Genomic DNA, 25,037 nt, shown 5'->3' with positions numbered 1-25,037 from the left:
GTCGGTGCCAACTGTAATTCGAAAACGATTGAGCTGATCTTCATATATTTTTGGGCTTGTTAAATATATAAAAATACTGGATTTTTTAATTTTTGTAAAAAATGTTTTTGTTAAAAGTGTTGACTTTGAGAGTCCATAATTTTTACAAAACATTCATATTTTTAAGATTCCCTAGTTAAAATAAATTTTGAGCATTAATAAAAAATTAGCGTATTGAATCCTGCTAAAAACCAATTCCAACAAATTTCGAGGAGATTGAAGCGAATTAGGTTTGAATATTACGTTTATCAGATTAAAATATAAAATTTGATAATCGATTACATTATTCTAATTTATAAGGCCTGAAATTGATTGATACATTAATTTTATAATAGTGAAACATATAAGACAATTAACACGACTTAAGAACGAGTATCCCAGCTCGATTGCAATTACTTAAGCCTTATGGCCTGTTTCACTAAGACGATTCGAATACAAATTCGTTCGAACTACTAACAAATTTCTTTTTTTTGAAAAATATTTTTTGTTTTCAATCAAACAGACAATTTCTACAACAATAGGAGTTCGGTAATAATTCGAACGAATTTGAATCGTCTTAGGTATCAAAGAGAGCAAATTATGTTGAAATGTATTGCTTGTTCATCCCGACGTTTCGTCACATATTTGTCGACTTTTTAAGTCACGATACATTTATTTTATACTAATTTTACATACATGATATATAAGACAATTAACACGATCTAAAAATCCATATCACAGCTCGATTACATTATTGCTATTCCGCAACTTGCGCCCTTATGATGTTTTCAGTTTGCCACCTAATAGGTATTTCAAATTTTTCGAATTTTCTATGGGAATTCTTGATTTACATATTTTTGGTTTTTTTTTAACTACCACGCAGAATTTCTCCCGTAAGGGACATTTTTACTTAAAATTAGTTTATCATTAGCTTTATCTCATTTAAATTTCCCAAAGTGAATATTTTTTATGTTGAATGATGTTTATATGATAAAGTGTTTGAATTTGAAGTTTTAATATTTTTTACTTTTCTCCAAAGTGATCATTTATATTTTTTGTTCAAATTAATTGTCAAAATTTTAATCGACACAAAGCTACTGGTCGTTTGAACGCCACAAAAAAATGGTTGCAAAAATATAATTATTGAAAAAAGCTTGAAAAGTTCTAAAAATATAATTTTCATATAAATTTTTAAGTTTTCTAGCGAAAAAATTCTCGGCGCTGAATGGGTTAAAAATAAATTTTATGATTATATGATGAAGTTTTTGATTTTTCTTTTAATTTTCTCCAAAGAGACATTTTTTTATTTTTGTTAAAATTATTTTGCCGAAATTTTGAAAATTATATAAAATTGCATTTGAGGTGGATATTTTATTTTAATGTGGACTAAGTTGGAATCCAATTCAATTTCTTTGAGAAATTTTGAAATTCATGCAGATAAAAATGACTTTTAAAAACTTATCGAAGGGGAATTTTTAGTTTCCTGGTTCACAATAAATTTGTTAAAATTTTTTAAAAAATTTTAAAGAGAACTTTACCTTTAAATGATCAACGCCCATTATTATAAGTCGTCTTTAGTTACAGTTGGGATTTACCGAACAGATTTATAGCGTTCCGTTTAACTTAAAGTTAAAATGATGATTGAATTTCAAGGAGAAGCTTCTTGGCATTAACTTTCAATGTAAAAATTAAAAATTAAATTAAAGACTCCAACTAATTTTATTTTGCGTTTTCAAATCCATCACATAGTAAAAGAACACATGTAATAATGGCCCTAAAAATTATAAATTTACTTTTCGTATACCAACTTTATTGATTTTTTAATAAATTGAAAAAAAAAAATGATTGAGATTGTATACATTTTATTGAAATATTTTTAATATCGACAAATCATATTAAATATTTTTTTAATGGAAATCTATATTTTTCAATAAATTAAAAAATAATAGTTTACGTTGTAAAACTACTTAGTTCGAAAATCGTATTGAAATATTTTTAATGCCTATAGGTATAAAATATTTTTTATTTTCTAATGGTTTAATGGAAATTTTTATTTTTTTATAAATCGAAAAAATAATAAATGTGAGTTAAAAAAAATCGTACTGAAATATTTCTAAATTCCTATTAAAATATTTCTATTATAATAAGAATACAAAAATAATTATTAAAAACAAAAACAATTTTTTTCCAGCGGTACTTTATCTAAGACCACAATAAACAATACTACACTTTGCCTCTTGAAAAAACAGAAAAAATGCTTACCCAAATTTGTTATAGGTAAAAAATAAATATTAAATCCAAAAGTAAGGCAGGTCGAATGGCAGACAGAACACAATTATTATATTATAATTTAATTGATTGTAAATAATTATTATCAATTTATTTTAGTTTAGTTTTTTTTATTCAATCACTTTCAATTTTTATTTTGAAATAAAATTGATTTTTTTGACTTTTCTTATTTTGTCAACACAAAAATTTATTTACCTTTTTTAATTTTCCAATTTTTTGTTAATCCACAATAGATTTTTTTTCAAAAATATTTTTTGAACTTGTTTTAAATTATCCAAAATTCGCTTGTTGTAGTTGGGCTTTCAACATTATTGTTTATTATTTATTAATTTTTCACAAATTTGTTATAATTTAATTATGACATTTGTTTGGTGAGTGGGAGGTAGTGTTTTAAAACAATGCACCATAAATTTATTTTCAAAAATTTTTGTTATTCAAATAGATATCTTTATTATTTTTCACTTAATAACTATTGCACCCTTATTTTTAATTTTATCTTTCTTCCTATTATTCGTTGTGAGCAATCTTTTTTTTCAAATAATTTTTCTTGAGCTCTTTAATTTTCTTAGAAATGATGCTCTTCTTATTTTTGTAATTCTTTTTTTAAGTTAATTTTCTTTAAGTTTAGTGTATGGAGCGTTTTCTTGGTTTCGTGCTGCGGATATTTTTTCTTTGTTTCTTCCGTTTCTATGATGTATCTCCGTACGCGAGCACACACTTAATGATTGGTCTTGTTAAAATCCAAACTGAACTTAGGTTACGACGCGCTATGGCTGCGGCGGACGGATGGTGGCACAACGAACGACGTTCTTGTTGTTTGTGGTAGTTGAAAAAATCTGCTCTCAGCACTAAATGAGTTTGTTGAACAACGTATCCGTTACACGATGTATTATTCTTAGTATTTGGTGTTGTTGTTGTTTTTTTTATTTTTAAGAGGTGTTTCAGTTGCTGGCTACCGAAATTTGAATTTTCGTTTCTTGGAGGTTTGCAGAGAGTATTTTTTGTTTTTTTTTTAATATTCTTTAGACTTAAACTAAAAGAGTAATTTGTTTTTTCTTCACAGAGAGTGTGTGGTATTGCCTTATAAGTAAATTAATTTTATTCTTGCTGTTTTATAAACAGTTATGTTCTTAGTTTTGAAATTATTTTTTGGTTTGAGTTATCCTTTAGTGTTTGACAGATGAAACTCGACTGAGTTTGGTCTGCTGATATGGAGTTGTATTTAAAGAAATATTTTTCCAAACACCACACAAGTAATCTTTGAATTTAATCCCTCTGTCATTAGTGCAGCGGCAGCAGCAGCAACAACAAGAGCAGCACAGCACCTTTATCACCTTTGCTGCACACACATCCTCAACAGAACAGATGAGGAGAACAACAGCAACAACAGTGTAATATTATCTCCCAAGAGGATAGCAGCAGTCTGAAATGATTGGGTGTTTGTTTGGTGGCGCGGTGGTGCTCACAAATGAGTGACAGAGCCAGCAAACCACAATACATACCCCCATTTAATCCACACAACCACACACAGATACTCGCTCTGCACTGGGCAGAGCAATAATCAAGATGTTAAACGAAACCGAAAGAAACCCAAAGCAATCGAATCAAAGAGAGCAAGAGTCCGTCCTCATCTCTCACTACTACAATAAAAATCTAAATGAGATGTGGTGAGAGTGTATTGGTAGGAAATGCTGGTTGGTGGTGGTTTCATGAGAAAGTATCTTGCAGATAGTTTTTCTTGGTAGTGTGTTGTTGTTGCTGCTGTTATTCATTCTCAAGAAACATCTCGCGGGATATGAAGAAACTTTTTTCTATTGGAAGGAAGTTTAATGGGTGTGCATGAGTGAGTGTGCGTTTTTTTGTTTTTGTTGCCATAGGCATCATCACCATCGGCAGCAGAGGTGACGGCGACCCTACATCGTCATCATTACAACATCATCTTCATACGCATGTCTGTAAATGCGTATCTAATGGATTTTTCTTATTGCCTTTAAATGACAAATCACACACATCTACACATTGTACACGTAATTACATACACTCTACGAGACTACGTGAGGTGGATAATATGGAGTTTGGTTGGCCTAAAAGTTTGTAAAATATCTGAATAATGGCTCCACGGAACGAGACTTTTACTTCATATAATGATCGGAATTAATTTCCTAGCAAGAGAGTCTGAATAAAAAATAGGGTACTACTCTTGTAAAAGACAATTTATCTACATATCTATGTATTTAAAATTTAATTGGTAGATGATAACATTTTGTTTTCAACGCAATAAAATAAAAAAAATCATTATTTGTCGCGAAGCAAACCCCGAAAAACTACAGCAATAGGTGATACGCCAGAAGCAGTAACCAATTTCATCAAAGCAGCTAAAGGACGATCTAACGACCAAACTGCTAAAAAACATAGGACCACAGGGAATCCGATTCCTTACACACATCTTCATCCTGTGCATAATGACCTTAAAGATTCCTGACATATGGAAAACCGTGAAAAATAAAACTCCTCTCAAAACCTGAGAATCTTGCCCATTTAGGATCATCCCCCGTCATAAGAATTCTAGAGGCTACATTACTCCCTTACCTCACAGAGCATTTCAAACTCGCTGAACACCCACACGGCTTCCGACCAGGGAGAAAGAAGCAGTAACCAACTCCACCAAAGTAGCTAAAGTCTCCACTGCTATTGGCCCGAACAGCCTAGCGACCAAAATGATAAAAAAAAAACACAGGACCACACGACATCCGATTCCTTAAACACACCTGCAACCTGTGTTTACAGGCCTTAGGGATCCCTGACATATGGAAAACAGAGAAAAAATATACCACTCGCAAAACCTGGGAAACCTGCCCATTTAGGATCATCCTACCGTCTCATTACTCTCTTATCCGCCGTTATAAAAATGCTAGAGGCTATTTTACTCCCTTCGCAGAGCATTTCAAACTCGCTGAACACATGGCTTCCGCTCAGGGAGAAGTACGACAACAGCCCTCTGCGAGATCTCTAAGAAAATCGCAGAAGGACTAAATAGCAAACGCCCACACAAACGCTCCACAAACTGTGCGCTGAGGATAGCAACAGGCTGCCATTCCAAAGCCCCAGAGGAGCACTGGCACCATGAATGCAAGATGCTAAATTTTAGACGGCACTGAACCCTCTTAACGAAACAATACAAATTAAACGAACCATCCTAACTACAACACATATTCAACCCCCCTCTGAGAGATCAACCCCTATTAGGTATGATTTTCGCAAAGATAAAAACACTCCCCCAACTGAATCCGAATTGCGAAAGAACAATTCAAAAGTCCTCCAAACAACTTCACACTACTTCAGTGTACAACACTTGGAGGTAGACCCCCAATCTATTAATGACGAGTAAAAACAATTGCCAAGAGAAGCGAGATACACATTATCTCAACTCATGTCGGTACCTAAGTCTATTAAATCCTGAAATTTCAAACCAATGCCCCAAATGAAACAAGGTCACAGATCTAACACCTGTGGCGCTATGGACACATCCAATCTAAGCTGCAATCTTTCTTAGATTGGAAGTGCTCTCATAAATGTCACTGTCTCTAATTTTTCAAAATCTTTCTCTTGCTTTTCTTTTACTTTTTCTCTTCTCTCCCAACCACATACATATGTATGTACATACGTGGAAACCTTGTAGGGGCTACAACAACAACCACACCAAGTTATAATCAACTCGGGATCCATTTCATTTTGCGCGAAGAATTAGGAGTGATCTGGGGCTCGAGAGGTCGCAGTCTAGTTGAAAAACAGGGAGATCTGTCAGGGAGATCTTCCAGGAAAGTCTCATTATTATCCAAACGTCATCGGCAAAATGGTAAAAAATTCGCAAAATCTCACAAAACCGATATCCGGGAGATGATGGCGATATATCTTATAGGAAGATGAACCGAAAATAAATTTGATTGGAAGTGATGGTAAACAACGGGTTAGACGTTCAAAAAAACTAAGAATTATGTTCCCGCACAAATAGGAAATATTTTTGGTTTGGGCATGTTGGTATGGCATGTTGGTATGGCGTCCAAAATAAATTGTATATATCTGAAATCGAACGGTACCGTTATATGGGGGCTATACCAAAACGTGGACCGATATAGCCCATCTTCGAACTTGATCTAAGTTCAGACCAAATACACATGTGTACAAAATTTCAGCCGTATAGCCCGTATATACGAGCCCTAACCACAATTAATTCGTACACAGAGCTTATTTCAACAAAGTGTTATTAAAGTATGTACAGCTGTGTTCAAAATAATAGGAGTGTTCATTCACACCAAGGGAATGGTCGAATAAACACGGTTAAACTTGCCCATTTTGGTTTATTTTGAATTTATTTAACATTGTCTGCATCCCAACAGTTAATTCATCAGCAAAAATGGGACAATCTGCTTTAAATTATTTACTGTTTACACCAACATTATAAATCGCCTTCAAATTTGTTGTTCAAAAAAATAGGAGTGCAGAAGAAAAAGGACAATAAAAATATTTTTAGTTGAGTTTAAGATCAAAATTGTCTATACTTTAGTTGACAGTAGGGAATCCAATAGATTTTATGAGATTTGATGACTGTTTGAAAACAAAAGTTCTTTTGGAGGTAGCCTAAAACAGGTGATTGTCCTTGCAGCGATTTTTTCCATAAATTGAGCACTTTTTGGGTAACTCAATCGATTTTGTAGACAGAACTTTAGTGTTTAGAGTTTTTTGATTCTCTGGCTGTTATCTCGAACAATATATAATGATCGGTATCCCGGAAATTCGTGCATTTTGATCCTTGAGCCAAGTTAAAGCCGGTTTCCATTAATTCTTTACATAAGGATCGGTTATAAAAACATATCTATAAGGCATTGATTTCTCAATCAAGTGATGTTTTGAGGTCCTTAGCATCTTAACAGCACGCAGAATTGATTATATGATTCATTTTTGAATATTTGGATGATTGGCACATATGAGACATTTTTCAAAACGCTTTGTTGAGAAGGAAACTTTAAAGACAAACTTATGAAGTTGACCTAAGATTATTTTTATTAGGTTTTGCATCGTATAATAAACAGTTTTTTAATAAACTAACATAAATGAAGTAGTTTTGAGTGAAAAACGTAAGTTTATATTGAAAAATATATTACGGCGTATACCAACCATTGTGTAATCCCAGCCTGCCTATCACTAAATGGTTCAAAGTACATTTCAACCGTTCACGTTTTAAACATTTTTTGAATAGAAGCAAAAGTAATTGCATACACACTGTTAGCACCCTAAGGACTTCCAAATATTATTTGGTTGGGAAATAAATTCCTTATAGATACGCTTTTTTTTGGCCGAACCTTACCTTAAGGGGTAATGTAAACTGTCTTAAACTTGGATCAAGGATCAAAATACACAAATTTATGGATACCAATCATTATATATTGTTAGAGATAACATCCATAGCATCAAACAAATCTAATCGTTAAAGCTTTTGTCTACAAAATCCATTGAGTTGCCCAATAAGTGCTCAATTTATGGAAAAAATTTCTGCAAGGACAATCGCCTGTTTTTGGCTACCTCCAAAGGACTTTTGTTTTCAAACAACAATCAAATCTCATAAAATCTATTGGATTTACTACTGTTAGCTAAAATATTGACAATTCTGATCCTAAACTCAACTAAAATTATTTTTATCGTCCTATTTCTTCCACACTCCTATTTTTTTGGACAAAAACTTTAAACACGATTTATAATGTTGGTGTGAACAGTAAATAATTTAAAGCAGATTGTCCCATTTCTGCTGATGAATTAACTGTTGGGATGCAAACAATGTTACACAAATTTAAAATAAACCAAAATGGGTAAGTTTAACCATATTTTTTGACATATTTCTTTTTTTGTATGGGCGCTCCTATTATTTTGAATGCAACTGTATATTAGGGCGGCCCAAAAAACAATTTTAATTTTATTTTGGAATTCCTACCCTCTAAATTTGTTTCCATTTGATCCAAAAACCTTATATATGAAATTTATCGGCGATCGGTTAACGTTAACCCGTGCCAATCGAGCGATCTTTGTTTCTATAGTAATTTGTATGGGGCCAAAGGTGCACTTTCACGAAAATTCTCTAAAGGCCGCAATTGTGGTCCAATCGCCGGAAACCCCCTACCAGTTCATTTTTGTGGCTGAAACACGATTTCTACAGAAATTTATGACGATCGGTTAACGATAACCCATGCCCTCTGGTTGCTCTTTATTTTTCATAGTATTTCGTATGGAGGCCAAAAGCGAATTGTCTGAAAATCGAGCTACAGGCCACAATTATTTTCCAATTGATGAACAAAATTTACCCGTTCATTAATGTGTCTAAAAAACTAATCCCACAAAAATTTATGAAAATCTGTGAACAGTAAATAATTTAAAGCAGATTGTCCCATTACTGCTGATGAATTAACTGTTGGGATGCAAACAATGTTACACAAATTTAAAATAAACCAAAATGGGTAAGTTTAACCATATTTTTTGACATATTTCTTTTTTTGTATGGGCGCTCCTATTATTTTGAATGCAACTGTATATTAGGGCGGCCCAAAAAACAATTTTAATCTTATTTTGGAATTCCTACCCTCTAAATTTGTTTCCATTTGATCCAAAAACCTTATATATGAAATTTATCGGCGATCGGTTAACGTTAACCCGTGCCAATCGAGCGATCTTTGTTTCTATAGTAATTTGTATGGGGCCAAAGGTGCACTTTCACGAAAATTCTCTAAAGGCCGCAATTGTGGTCCAATCGCCGGAAACCCCCTACCAGTTCATTTTTGTGGCTGAAACACGATTTCTACAGAAATTTATGACGATCGGTTAACGATAACCCGTGCCCTCTGGTTGCTCTTTATTTTTCATAGTATTTCGTATGGAGGCCAAAAGCGAATTGTCTGAAAATCGAGCTACAGGCCACAATTATTTTCCAATCGATGAACAAAATTTACCCGTTCATTAATGTGTCTAAAAAACTAATCCCACAAAAATTTATGAAAATCTATTCTCTTTAGACATACATTTGATGTCAATTAAATTTCATGTTGAATAGTGAAAAAATACCTGGTGTACGAATTATTAGTGGTTAGGGCTCGTAGAGGGAAGATCTTGGACGCTAAGCGGGCTTTCTAACAGGGTCGACTGTTGGGAGATAAGGAGAATTTCGTAAGCGCAGTCAGAATTCGAGTCTATCCAAGATGTTGCAATGGCGAAAGCCATAAATACATTTCGAGATTTTTCACAGATCACTAATGGAATGTTCAATGATTAGTTTGAGGTTCTACAAACTGAAATTAACCTCCATTCCTTTTAGTACAGACATTACAGAACATAATAATCTACTCAAAATTCTAAAAAGTCAAAGCATGCGAGACAACGTGACCCATACACACACCTCCCATTAGAAAACCAGTTTTGGACTCACTGTTAAAAAACCTGATGGCATGGCAATGGTTTTCCCCTTATTGATTATTCATTTTACAATAAAGTGGGGGAAACAACAACAACAATAGAAACATATAACAGCTCTGCAGCAGCAGAAATAACAACAAGAATAAACAAACAAGAGAAGAAGTAGCATTGGCTGCTTGGCAGGCTGGGCTACTTGAAGAGATTAATACAAAATCTCTAAGAAGATTGGACTGGTTGTTCTTGTTGTTGCTGTAACATTTGTAGCTAAAGCAACAACAACAACGACAAAAGTTGTTTAGCCAATGAAGAGGAACGAAGACGAACAGAGATTTTTATTTATGTTGGATTTGTTGCTGCTATTGATACTGGCAGCAGCAGCTAGCTGCTGTAGCTATGTATGTCCCCATTCTATTCTATTCACCTAAGTTAGTGGAAAATGGCTGGCCAAAGAAAAACTAGCACCACCACCAGCAGTAGTTGCAGCATTTTTTGAGAAATAGAAAATCCCTACCTAGGTATTTAAGAAGAATATTTTATTATTCTAGTAGAGTAGTAACTAAGAGTGATAAAGGGAATGGACGAGTGAGAGAGCGTTTACACCTGGAGATAACTGTGTATGTACCTGCATGTTTTATTTTTTAGTATGTATCACATGTTTTTTTTCTTTCGGGGTATCCATTGGATACTTAGTGGCAAGGTGGGGGATAACTAACTCTCTCTCCATTTTGTATGTTACAAACATGTCATTAGTGTCCAGCCCGTTGTAGTTGAAAGTGAAGAAGAGGTACTTTCTGTATTAATTAATTTAATTGATAAATTATCTAGATCTTCGTTAGCGTTAATATATGTAAGCAGGATGAACCACGAAGTCGATTTGGTTTCGAGGTGTTAAATACAATAGAAAAAATAATAATATAATTGTTCCACAAACATCCCAGGCGGGACAAGGGAGACTTCTCACATATCAATGAGTGCACCACGATTCATATTAGCTCAATGATATGGGACCTACAGTTTATCGCCGAGTCCGAACGGCGTGTCCTGAGATACCACTTGTAGATAAGTTTTACATGGCTGAAATACTCTGGAAATGTCGCCAACATTACTGAGGGGTATTCAGCTGGGGAATCAAACCCATGACCTTCTGAGTGCAAGGCGGGTGTGCACACCATTGCACCACGGTGAGCGTTAGAAAAGAAAAATTCATTGTGAATTGTATGTAATATCGAAGTTTTAAACGCGTTTTTTTTCGAAATTGCATTTTTGAATGCAGTGTCCACTGTAGCTCGAAATCGGATGATCCGATCTTCATATGTTTTTGTGGGATTATTATACACATAAAAAGCTTAAGCGTCCTTAAGCAAGAGACTTTTAATTTTTTTTGACGGATTTATGGTAAAAAACGATCGTTTTTTTAGTCAAAAACGATATTTTGACTTTGACAGTTTACTATTTTTTTGAATGAATATTTACCCTCAGTATTTATGTTAACGAGGGTATATACACTTTCATACGGGCAAAATATGCCTCATCGAAATAATGGTTTTAGATCCCAAGTATGTTTGGACGAAATCCGTTTCAGACAATTTTGAGTTGATTTAGCAATGACCGTCCATCCGTCCGTCTGTTTAGCTGACTGGAGCGCACGATAATCCAATAATATTTTGTCCAAACTTAGTTTAAGTTCGAAGATGGGTTATATCGGTCCACTCCTTCCGGTACCTCCCCCACAAAAGTTCGAAAATGTTCGGACTGAGAAAATAGCCTGAAGGGTGCCAAAACCCCCTATGGCACCATGTGTAGTGGTTGGAGCGCAAGACAACTCTCGAACGGATGTGTCGATTCAGTGCAAAATGTGGTCTTCGTAATACCTCCCCCACAAAAGTTCAAAAATGTTTGGAAAACCCGATCGATTTAGTTCTAATATATGTACCAGATATACATAGATCATGTTCGAATATGGACTAAATTTGTCCACTCCTTCGGGTACCTCCAACACAACATTTCTGATAAGTTCACTTTAGCACCTGCTCTCGAATCACTTTGATTTTTGTTGAAGTAACTTGAATTTGTTGCCTCAATTACGATGGTAAAAGTTTTTTTCAGGGGCAAGTCTATAAAATACCCCTATGACACCATATATAGTGGATGGAGAGCATGATAACTCTCGAACTGATCAAGCGATTTGGTCCAAATTTGGATTTCGTCATATTTTGTCCAAACTTAGATTCAGTTGGAAGATGGGCAATACCGGTCCACAACTTCCAGTTCTCCCCTCCCAATATTTAAAATATTTAAAAAAATGTCACTAAAATGAACGGGGCAACCAATTTGGTCCAAACTTTGGATTTCCTAATATTTTGTCCAAATTTAGTTTAACATCAAAAATGGGACATTTTCGGTCCTCTAAAATGGCCAATATCGGCCCTTAGGGTACCTCCCCCACAAAAGTTAAACGTTTGTGTCGAAGTGCTGTTTAAGGTCTGGTTGAAGATCCTTTGGAAATGTATACCGATGCGGTTCGTTGTGGTCCTGTTTACAGCGATGTTATGTCTTCCGTGGACAAAATTTATGCGATGACTCACTGTGATATCTATCGAAAAGATATGACTCCCAAAATAAGATCCACTTCCATAATGGACTATGTCGGTCCGTTCCTGTAAGAACATCCTCCGCAACACTTTTGAAGTTTAATCCTAATACACATTTTTGTCGGCAAGTTCAAATGTGCAGAAAGAGCCACAAAATTCTGAAGAGACCCTAAATAGATTCGATCTGTCCGTAGATGAAAGTTTCAATTCACATAGGCTGAGGGTATATCTCTGTCGGCAAAGCCGACTGATACTTTTTTACTTGTTTAATTCCGTTTCGCTTAAGGATAAGATTATTAGGTTCTTAATGATCCCATACAAACATATACTGATCGGTTTATTCATTCTCGAGCTACAGTGGGCACCGCAAACTGCTGTGGTAAAAACAGTGTTTCGTAGGCAGCAATTTGCCAGAACACTGTGCAATATTTTTCAACACAAAAATTGCCCAAGGTGTGACCTTTCAGAGAAAACAAAATCTTTTTTTTCCAAGGTACGAGACCGACTTAACCTTTCCTAAAGATGACTTTTTCCCTCTCCAACGTTGTAACACTTCAGCTGGTCTATATCCTATTTCGCTTATGGTCATTGACCAACAACCAACCTGCTCTTTCAGTGTTAGTTCCCTGGCCCGAGGTCATTAGGGATGGTTTGGCGAAGCACATCGCACTTTTACGTTAGTCCCGCCTCTTCTGCGAGGAAATTTGGTCTAAAGTGAGACAAGCTGAAATATGTCAAGCGATTAGAACAGTGTAATGTCCCTGAAAACACTTCTGCTTACCATAGTTGGGTACGCTAATGTAGACGATTGTAGTTGATGTTCTGTCAGTCCAGGTGACACGATGGTTATATATGGTTTTCGCTCTTTTGAGTGCTGTGCGGTCAGAATACAGTTCCATCGCCTTGCACCTGTGCTCGCTGATTAAACTGTCTAGATCCTGCCGTCGTTCGCATGAGTAAGGAGATATCACCCCTCCTTGAGAAACTCCTCTGTTTCACTTTACTGGTCATTACCAAGAACGAAATGTCACAGTTCGTAATGTACAGTTATTTGTCGCCAGGAATTACACGTTAAGTTCATCACCCTTGAAAGTTACACTTCCCATGGATCCTGTATTTTCTTGACTTTTTGCTTCTGACTCTTGAAGGCCACGACTTCTTTGAAAAAACCTCAGAGTCAGAACAGCTTAATGTGGAGTTAGGTGCTGTGTCTGTTGTTGCTGTTTTGGGATTGAGAGGGTGTCTCGTAATTGTACAACGAAGGTAACTCAATGGGGCCTATGTTCGGACATAATGATTCGACATACATAGATCATATCGCTATAGTCCACCACACGGCGAGTCCGGATCAGGCTCTTAAGCATAGTACACACGGTCCAACAAAACTGACAGTCATCGAGGTCTATTTCGTTAATATCAAAGTCTAGCTGAATAATTACTTTCCTAATCACTAAATTATACCTTAAATGTTGTATTTCAATCATTTTTAGCTAACAAAAAGTTTTTATTTGCCAGAAAATTACCGAAAAGTACGTTGACTGTCAGTTTTGTTGTACCGTGTGTACTATGCTTTAAGTGCACCCACTCCCAAAATATATTGTAATTTAACGAGGGATGCGGTCAGAGAGAATACTGACCATCCGCGTTACAAAGTTTTAGGTTTATTGAAAGTCGAATTTTGTAAACGTACAATATGTAGTAAACGTCGTAAATTGTTAAAGGATTGTGATATTCCACATAGATCGTCTAAATTTGGTGGGGAATGTACTCATAAATCCATTTAAAAAAATAACTCAATGCACCGATATGAAAGTTTTCTGGTCTATACTATAGAGCCGCTATATAGAACCGTCGAGAGGTCTTGTCTATACGAAGAAGATGAACCAAAAAAATTGATACACCATTGATTTCTTTGGACGTTAGCTTCTTCGCGATCTCTCGAACATGCTTCTTCATGAAAAAAACCAACGCTCCTTAATATACTATTTTGTTGTTCATTCCTCGAGTCTTGTTATTTTGTCATTTTCGGGACTGAAGTTTTCGGACCGAAGTCCTTAATCACAACAAATGTGGTTGATCAGACGTTATGGTTATTATCCTCACATCCCCGGTTTTGGAGAGAAGAGTTGTTTGATCGACTTGGCTCCCAGAATCAAATAGAGATATATTTTCTCTAGTTTTCTCACAAGGCTTCTCTGCCCGATTCCATCTTCGTCATCTATGAGAGGCCTTTACTGACAGCAATACAGCTTCTAAATACTATCGTTTGTTGATTTTTCACCGTGTCATTTATTTTTGTCTGTTAGTGGTGTCTTGATTATATCAGAAGTTGCATGTGATGTCCTCTTGGCGTCCAGAAGTAAGTTTTGCATAAGACAACTTGCCAAACTCAACATTCACTACTGACCTGAAACCACTTTGTCTACTATAATTTTACCTTTGTCAAAGACCTATTGATATCAGTATTTCCCATACCATTTCGTTGGTAAGGGACGAATCTCAACAGTTTTCATTTAAACAAAATTTTAAACGTATTTTTGCTGAGCAGATTTGTCATCGCACAGACCCTATGTGTGCAAGTCGGACACGAAGAATAGAATACTGAGTAAAGTAAAAAGTAATAATTGCATATTTGGAAAGCTGGACCCAATTTGTATGATCAATTTAATCTTACATTTTTTGTGAGTATCCGGGTATTTAATAGTAAGGATAATATTTTATTGAAAACCAACTATAAGTATTGACTTATAAACCGTTGTTTTCTGTTCTGATGCCGATTCCAAGTTTCTTCATATTTTCATCAGTGAATTTGTCGCGATCGGAAGAGCTTCTACACAGTCATACATATTATACCAATGTATCGTATTTATAAAGCTGGTCTAATGCATGCTCGCAATGTCTGACAACATTACTATCCAATGAATACCCTTCAGCTAGATGTGTGGCCTAATTTAATAACCTTCTATCTACTACATGCACACACGTACAGTCAGACCATCATCATCATCGTCACATAGTAAATAAATATTGATGTTTTGGGATAAGGTCATAAAGGTCGCACTTCCGTTTCTTATAAAAAAAATAACGAAATAAACGAAACATGGGGATGGGGGGAAGACCTAAACCATACTTACGTTAATTGCATACTAATGAATTGGAGGACTTCTTAAATTCTTTCTTCCATATTTTTTAGATGTTAATTCAGTAACACCCGTGTATAAACTGATTTCAAAACAATGGAGAATACCAGGAAAAACACCGAGTTTTTTTACAAAAACCAATACATTTTAAATGTGACTTCTGGCAATTATTTCCGAAGTTATTTGGTTCTGAGGAAAATAAAAAAAACTACACTTTTCACGTTGGAGAGAGAAAGTGTCCACGAAATATATAAATATTTATAATTATCGCCAACCAATACAATTATCCTAGTTGATTAAAAACTCATCTCGGTGGTTAAAAAGGTTACAAAATATAATTATTACCCCATTTCAATCTTTAACCTAGATTGTCAAAACAAGTTTCATGACTTCTTATTTTGAAGTTAATTTTGTAGAATTTTTCGTAAAATTTTTAGATATTTTTTACCCAACATTTTTGTTCTATTAACCCTCAACTCTTTCTAACTCTTGATATTTAATACACAAATCTGAATATTTGCAGAGTGGATTATGTCCAAGGTTAATAAACCTTTAACCCTTATAAAGGGGATGTAATGGTCATTCATTCGAAACTGTTATAAATCTTAAAATAGGATCAAAGATCGACAAATGAGTTAAATAAATATTTTATTTATTGGTTGAATAGATGTGATTCTATGAGGAATATTAGTCCTTATAGAACTGACTAAAATTGGAAAAATGCATAAAAATGAATATGTACATTTTAGGAATTCACTTGTAAATAGTGTCTTCATTAAAGGGATCTAGGTATAATTATTGTTATGAAAATAATATTAGAAATTTATATGCATATGTATTAATAGTAGAACCTATTTGTTTACATTTTTAGCGTTTATTTTAAAGGTTTCCAATTTAATTGTAAACCGGGCAAAATACTTTACTTTTTTGGGATAGCGACAAAAGAACAAGTAAAAAAGTATCAGTCGGCTTTGCCGACAGAGATATACCCTCAGCCTGTGGGGATTGAAATACTTTTTTCCCAAAAAAACTTATGTATTTAGGGGGTTTTTCAAAATTTTGGGCGTATGAACCCACAAAAGTATGGATAGGATTAAAGCTCAAAAATCACAATAGCCTACAAAAAACATAATATAGCTGTAAACAGGGCCACTAGGGAAACCTTCGGTAAAAATATCCAAAGGATCCTCAAACAGACCCTTAACCACACAAAAATGTTGAATATTTGTGTGGGTGGTACCACAAGGATTGGACAGATAGGGCCCAAATTTGAACATAAACTAAGTTTCGACTATAGTTAGAGATCCAAAGTTTGGACCAAATCGATTGCCACGTCTATGAGAAATCGCGCGTACAATTTTAGCGAATATTTTCGAACTTTTGTGGGGGAGGTACCGGAAGGAGTGGACCTATAAGCAGCACCATCGAATTTCATCTTATGTTCGAATAAATATTACAATATCCAAAGTGTGGACGAACGCAGTATTCGGTTCGAGCTCTCCAGCCACTACATACATACCCAGCAAAATAAATTGGAAGTAGTGCAATGTAGACTAGTTCTTTCACGGCATGTTTTTATGCAGTTCAAACGGTGTCGTGAAAAAGGCACTCCATTCCTCACATTTTAACCGCATTTGGATGCAATCCAAAGAATCACATCCATTCGTCACATTTTAACAACATCCGGAGGCAGTTCAACGGAGTCGTGAAAAAGGCACTCCAATTCCTCACAGTTTAACAGCATCCGGATGCAGTGCAAACGGAGTCGTGAAAAAGGCACTCCGTTCACTACATTTTATTAGCAGTTGTTAGAGATCCCTACGTGTAGTACATAAATCAGTTTATACATCTCTACAGGCAGCGGAATAAAAGAGATAATCGCGTTAACATTTCCAAACATTTGTTAATACAAACTAAATAATATTTAATTTGTGAACATTTTTCCGGTAACTCACGAGAAGAAAATTTCCCAATGGGGTGATGTTGGAGTACATGTCGAAATCTTAACTGGTGATGGGAACACAATATCAAACCCATTTAGCAGAAGAAGCAAAAGCACTTAAGCTTGGATTAAATAAAGAGCGAAGGAACACACATGTTTGCTATTGAATTCAATAGAGAATTTTCATAATTTATGTTAATTTAATAAAGTTATTAATATTTTTGTTTTACACAAATAATAAATGCATTTTATATTGTTATTCAAAACACGTGCTCTGGACTGCCTCCTATTCTACCCCAAAGGGTCAGTTAAAATGCAATGCCAAAGGGTCAGTTAAAATGCAGTGCCAAAGGTTCAGTTAAAATGCAATGCCAAAGGGTCAGTTAAAATGCGGTGCAATGGAGTGCCTCTTTCCGGGGTCACTCCCTTGTAAAAATCATGAGTGAAAATGCATAATTTGATGCACTTCCAAATCACTTGTACATATCATTTAACTGCCTCTTTGGAGGCAAACTTTTCGCTGGGTATGTATGGTGCCATAGGCGTTTTTTTTTACAACTTTCGGATTGTTTTTCAATAAGTATGGACTTGCCCCAGAAATAACTTTTACTGTCGAAATTGAGGCAGCGAATGCAAGTTGCTTCAACAAAAACTAAAGTGATTCGAGAGCAGGTCTTAAAGTGAATTTATACAAAATTTTGTGTGGGAGGTACCCGAAGGAGTGTACAAATATAGTCCATATTCGAACCTGATTTATATCTGGTAGATATATTAGGATATGTAAAGAATGGACCAAATCGATCACTCCCATCAAGAGTTACACTGTGCAACATTTTTAAGGTGATCTTGTGCAAACAATTCGAAGTGAGGATTTTTTGAAAGTACAGACCCAAACAACAAGAAAACCTAGTTGGGTTTTGTTGTGTCAGATCCAGCTCGGATTTTATGGTTAAATATTGAGTTTTTAAAGAAATTCGGGGCTATATCTCTGAAACCAATGCGAATCTTCTTCTGATCTCTGAAGCAAATTTGTAGATAAGGACAAGAATAAAATATTTGGAGAAATTATGAACTCGAAAAACTACATTTATTGCCTCACATTCTAAATATATGCAAAAATTCCACAATTTTTATACATTTCGCACCGTATCTCCAAAACCGTTAATTTTTTCTTTTGGAAAAATATTCCCTGGAATGTAATACACAACTCTTCAGAACATGTCATTGTTGTAAAATGCCTCTATGCCGTTGTTTCCAGTACATTTTTCAACGACGATTTAATAAAAATGTCAATAATGTAGTGAAATCCGAAATGCGAGAATAAACTGTTGGTGTGAACTGTGTTTGAAATACGTGGTGTAAAAGATATGATGCAAAATACCGCTGAAACAACATGAAGTAAGCATTTTAGAGTTTCAGAATGTTCTAAAGAATTGTTGAGAACTTTATTTGGGAGATTTTTGCAAAACGTTGCATAGTGTTATCGTGCGCACAATTTTTTCGAACATTTTTTAACTTTTGTGGGGGAGGTACCTGAAGGAGTGGACCGATATGGCTTATCTTCGAACTTAAACTAAGTTTGCACAAAATATTACGAGGGCAACATTTTGGACAGAATCGGCAGATCCGTTCGAGAGTTATCTTTCGCTCCAACCACTACACACGGTGTCATAGGGGGTTTTTGTACCTTTCAGGCTATTTTCTCAGGAAGTATGGACTTGCCCCTAATCAAACTTATACCGTCTGATGGGGGCAGTGAATACAAGTAGCTGCAACAACAATCAAAGCAGGTCCTAAACTGAATTTTTTCCGAAATTTTGTGTTGGAAGTACCCGAAGGAGTGGACCGATTGAGTGCATATTGGAATATCATATGAGTCTGGTAGAAATTACACGACTTGCAAAGTATGGACCACATCGGTTAATTTCTTCAAGAGTTATCGTGCGCACAAATTTTCCGAACTTTTGTGGGGGAGGTACCGGAAGGAGTGGACGATATAACCCATCTTCGAACTTAAACTAAGTTTGGACAAAATATTACGAAAGACAAATTTTGGACCGAATCGGTTGATCCGTTCGAGAGTTATCGTGCGCTCCAGTCAGCCATACAGACAGACGGACAGACATGTCTAAATGAACTCCAAATTTTCTGAAACACATTTCGTCCAAACAAACTTGGGGTCTAAAACCATTTTTTCGATGAGGCACATATTTCGATTTTAAACTTCTTCCTAAATTTAATACCTTGAAATGGACTTTTACCTTACAAAGGAATGTTTCCTTTATCTTCTGGTCCCCGTCGTACCAGCAGCAATAGCACACCCTCTACACAATCTAACCAACGACTCTTGCATAATTAAATAGATTAAGGGCAATTGAAACAACAACAACAGCATTGTGGATCATTCAAGCAAAACTCCAGAGACAGACTGCATAGTTTCTTGGTGGTTAAGACGGAATAACTGAGTGGCTGAGCGTCTGAAACTGCGTGCAACTAATTTGCATCTGGACATAATCAACAGCGACGCAACCAACAGCCTAGAATGTTGTTCGGTTGTAGCAGATGACGATAAAAGAAGTTTAGGTTGTGGTGATAAAAAATGAATTTTGGATAGTCCAGAGAATAGAAGAAAAGGAAAATGTTGGACAGCAGACGTTACCAAAAAAACATTCGGCGGTCGATCTATGCGTCTGTTGCATTTTTTCGACGTTGGTGAAGAAAAAAATTAGTAAGGGCTGTGCATGGCTTCGTCTTCTTTTTCATCTTCTTTGGCATGTAAATGCGTTCGATTTAGAAAGGTGTATGTATGTGTGTGTGTTTTATGGACAACATCACCAACGCTGAAAGGCCAAACGACCCTTTTTTATGAACTTCCTATTGTCACTTACAGAGGCAATGCCCCTAGACGACATTCGTGCATTCTTCTTGAGATACAAAGGCAGAAGCAGCAGCAACAACACCAATAAATGATTGTCGTAAAGGTGTGCACACCTTGCCAGCATTACTACTACCCGGCCTTCGAATGTTACATTACATGGAAGGAAATAAGGAAGAAAACCATCATCAAAAGACTGACGGGCGGATGGACAGACGGACTTAAGAAAGAACCGAACAGTGAACATGAAAAAGAGAATGAAATAAAGAAACGAACGAACGATCAAGGTGATCGGTCAACTGTGACGCGTCTTCTTATGGTGATAACCTTATAGAAAAAACGAAAACTGAAAAGAAAACATTAAAACATAAAGAGGAATCAACAACAACAATAGTAATGATGTAACAACAACAACATTTTAAAGAAGAAATTAAGTAGTCAGTCTGTCAGCCAGTGAAGAACACATGCGTCCAGACGTAGTGACTATAATAATGATTCAGTTTGTTGGTATTCGAGATGTTGTTGTAATGGAAATAGCTTTTCCAACAGGTAATCGTGGTACGTTCCATATGCGGGAAATTATCAAAATGTTCTAAGAAATTAGAACACTAACAATAACAGCAACATCAGCACCTGATAAGGTTCTATTCAACAGGAGGAGATAGAATATGACAGCTGTAGAGGACCCACATTTTTGTTAATCATCAAATACATATGTATATTATTTGGGACAGGAAGTAGAATTACTGGATGTGGTCCGGGGGAAAGCGACAAAATTCTGGTGGAAAGTTTTATATCTCCAGCAAAGACTAAATCCCAAACTTTAGCCATTACGGAGGAATATTGAGGCAAAAACTTTTAAAATACCGAAAATCCGGAGGTCCCGTTGAATGGGGGCTATATGAAGACGTGGACCTATACCGACAAAATTCTGGAGGAAAGTTTTATACCCCCAACGAAGACTAAGTACCAGTCATTTCGGTGTGCTAATGAAGCTAAAACCTTAAAAATACCGAAAATCGCGTGCTACCGTTCTATGTGGGCTTTATCAAAACGTGGACCAATATAGCCCATTTGCAATACCAAGCATCCTAGGAGTAACTGAAACTTCTATACCAAATTACAAAGCTCTATCTTAAAAATGTATTTCAACAGACGGGCGGACGGACTGACGGAGATGGTTATATCGACTTAGAATTTTACCCTGATCATGAATATATATACTTTATAGGATCTCCGATGAATATTTCGATGTGTTACAAATGGAATGACAAGTTTAATTATACCCTCCATATTATGGTGGAGGGTATAAAAATCAAAACGATGCCGAATTTCGGTTGGGAGGTTTCCGAAGGAATGGACCGATATGGTCCATATTGCAACCTGATACATGACTGGATGAAATAATACCATGTGCAAAGTGTTCACCAATCAGGTATTCCCTGCGAGAGTTATTTTGCGGATTTTCCATTTTGGTTTGTGCCGTTAGGGTTTCTTGGAGCTTTTAGGTCAATTGTAAAATTGTACCGTCGTAAAGGGAGCCCCAAGGGCAACCTACAGAAAAAATTCAAAACGATTCGAGAAGAGCTCCTGAACTTTACTTTGTCTGAATTTTGTGTGGGAGGTGCCCGAAGGAGTGGACCGATATAGTCCATATTCGAACCCGATCTCTATCTGCAAATTTTGGACCGAATCGATTGCTCCCTTCGAGAGTTATCGTTCACGCCATATTATGAAAAAATTGTGAACTTTTGTGTTGGAGATACCCGAAGGAGTGGACTGTATGGTCCATCTTCGAACTTAAACTAAGTTTGGACAAAATATTATGATACCCTTAATTTGGTTCGAATCGGTTGATCCGTTCGAGGGTTATAGTGTGCACCAGCCAGCCAGACGGACAGACAGAGGGACGGACATGGCCAAATCGACTCCAAATGATCTGAAACGAATTTCGTCCAAACATACTAGACCCCAAGTATGTTATTTTGATGAGGCACATTTTTGGGTATAAATATTTGTGAGGCAGGTGCCCGAAAGATTGGGCCGATCAAGTTCATATTAGAACCTGATATGTGTCTAGAACAAATATTACGATGTGCATAGTTAGGATCGGATGTGTTATGCAGTAATCGACATCAGTAGAGGGTCTGGTAGGTTTCAAAAAGACAACCATTGAGAAAATGGTCAAGGATTAACTCTTGGCCCACACCTTACAAGGAGGTGGATCAAGAACTCTACTGCTATCAGGAAGATAATAATAACTGTTCCACAAACATCCCAAAAGGGACAAGGGAGACTTCTCTCTTATAAATGAGTGCATCCCTGGCCTGGGAATCCACCACGGTCGGGAAGATACTTTGCAATATTACAACTTCTTGGTAAAATTAAGGTGGTGAAAATGGATAGGGATCTCATCCCAATGCGTATGATGTGGCCGTTATTGGATGCTGGGCAAATGTTCTGCATTACGTAAGAATAGAAGCGGCTACACCAACCCTAAAACAACTCTCGTTTGTCTAGGCAGCTGTTGTTCTTACGGTGCCACGGATGGTAGGGATCTCTGAGCACGGTATTTATACGATAGGCTCCTATGGCCTCCGTGACTGGTCCAAATTTCAACTGCATATAGCAATACTGACCAAATATAATTTTTAACGAATCTTGTCTTCGTTTCAATGTTTATGTTATGGCGTGTTAACACTTTTTTATATTTGGAAAACGCGTCCTTTGCCATCTCTATTCTGCATTTAATTTCTTTGCTGTTGTCCCATTCCTCATTAATTAGAACGCCTAAGTATTTAAAACATTTTACTCTTTCAATAGTAGAGTTATGTATATTTAATGATGTGTCCGTGTGCGAATTCTTTCTACTAATCACCATGAACTTAGTCTTTTGGATATTATTTTTTTTTTTTCTATTTAAAAATTTTATCAATTTTCAGACACAAATGTTGATTTTTTCAATCCGCTAAATTGGTTGGATTTTATGTTGTTTTGGAGATTGGTTTTGTTTCCCCAAGCCTATTTTTGCATCATAAGATAATCGGGACCTTTGTTCATGTCATTTTGTATTAACAGCATAAAACAATGCTTACCGTATACCCCGTCCAGAGGGGAAAGGGGGGAGGATGTTACGCTCGTGGTTTCTTAAAACACTCTTCGCAGCAGCACAAAGCTGCGCATTGGCTTGATTTTTACACTCTAAATATTTTTGGCCTCTTTCTTCATACAAGTGGATCCACTGTGCGGCGCAGCTACACAATGTTATGCTTTGGTTGGAGTACCTGCTCGGGTAATACCATCCTAATCTCCATATAGTGGAAAGGACCCCAGGCATGTCCGGAGAGGTCTTCATGATCTAGAAAGAGAGGTCCAACGTTGCAAGAGAGAATCCCTAGATCAACAAGCATATCGAGCAGGTTAAAACAACTACCATGAGAATGCGGTCCTCAGAGAATATTCCCCATCTATCGCAGCTTCGGAGAATATTCCCCACCTATCGCAGCTACCACGAAAAACCAGAGTAGTTTTGGCTCACGTAAGCTCGGTATGGTGCAGCCGTCTGATTACTATCGATGACAACGTGCAAAACATCTCCCCAGCAAGCGGCACAGGTCCGCACGACACACTACACATTTTCAACTGCCCTGTCAAACCTACTCATATAACTCCAGTAGATCTGTGGTTACATCTCATCGAAGCAGTCACCAGAGCAGAAGCAGAGTCACATTAAGAAAAAAAGAAGATGTAAACATATTAAATACTGTTGCAACAACAACAAGGAGAGTGCCCTCCTCTTTCTCCTTCCTGTAGATGACTTCACATCTCTCCACTGCCAAAGCCTCATTTTGTTTGCCAAAGACTTTGAGCATGAGCTCCGTGTTGAGTTTGCAGTCATACCCATTGACGTACACTTCCGCTTTCAGGTGAGAGATTTCGTCCTTCCTCACCAACTTTAGTTTGCCATATTCCCAAGGAGTTGCCTACTGCTGACTACCTCCCGAGAGTGGCCGAGTTCGCATGGGGCCCCAAGTGGTATATTAAGAGGTCCCCGTTAAGTTTACAGCTGGTTATTTTTATTAGTTCATGAACTTAAAGGAAGTGTTCCAATTAGTCGTTGATCACTTCTTCGATGGCTTTCTGACGAACCTCTACCATTTCCATCTTCTGGAATTTGCGGGATTTCTGTTCGAAGTCCCCAGTCATTTCAGAGATTCAGTGGTCGGACTGAACTGCTTGAACTTAAAGGAAGTTTTCCAATTAGTCGTTGACCACTTCTTCGATGGCTTTCTGACGAACCTCTACCATTTCCATATTCTGGAATTTGCGGGATTTCTGTTCGGAGTCCCCAGCCATTTCAGGGTTTCAGTGGTCGGACAGAACTGCTTGAGGGGGTCTTGACAAAGTTTACTCGGCATATTTGCAGGTGGGATGCACTTTATACCCTACACCACATTGTGGAAAGAGGTATTATGTCTTTGTGTAACATGTAAAAGGAAACCAGATGCACCAATTTCGATTTTGATTCGATTTATGCATGTCCGTCCGTCTGTTCATGTATTTTTGTTCGCAACGTATAGGTCGCATTTATTATCCGATTCAGCTGAAAATGTTTGAAAATATTTTTTATTTTAAGAACGCTGTTGCTGTTGCATTTGGTAAAAATCGGGTTAGATTTGGATATAGCTCCCATAAGTATGTTCGCCTCGCCAAAGTAGGCCCAATAT

At 36.3% G+C, this 25,037-nt stretch overlaps 1 protein-coding gene across 2 annotated transcripts in view; it reads right to left on the bottom strand.

Annotated features, from left to right (window-relative positions):
* The window catches only part of peb (zinc finger protein pebbled), a 53,327-nt gene that overhangs the window by 9,099 nt on the left and 19,191 nt on the right, over positions 1-25,037 (bottom strand). Inside the window, exon 1 of one of the 2 annotated variants that reach the window (XM_073971841.1) lies at positions 2,503-3,870. The exons of the other annotated variant lie outside the window; for it this stretch is intronic. The gene's annotated coding sequence lies outside the window, so the exon portion shown is untranslated. Of the gene's footprint in view, positions 1-2,502; positions 3,871-25,037 lie in introns of those variants that run through there. 2 annotated transcript variants of the gene reach the window in all.

The sequence above is a fragment of the Musca autumnalis genome, unplaced genomic scaffold (genome assembly GCF_047663935.1).
Source record: "Musca autumnalis isolate F117 unplaced genomic scaffold, ASM4766393v1 scaffold_3, whole genome shotgun sequence".
In the NCBI taxonomy this organism is placed as follows: Eukaryota; Metazoa; Arthropoda; class Insecta; order Diptera; family Muscidae; genus Musca; species Musca autumnalis.
This window is presented reverse-complemented; position numbering and strand designations above follow the sequence as displayed.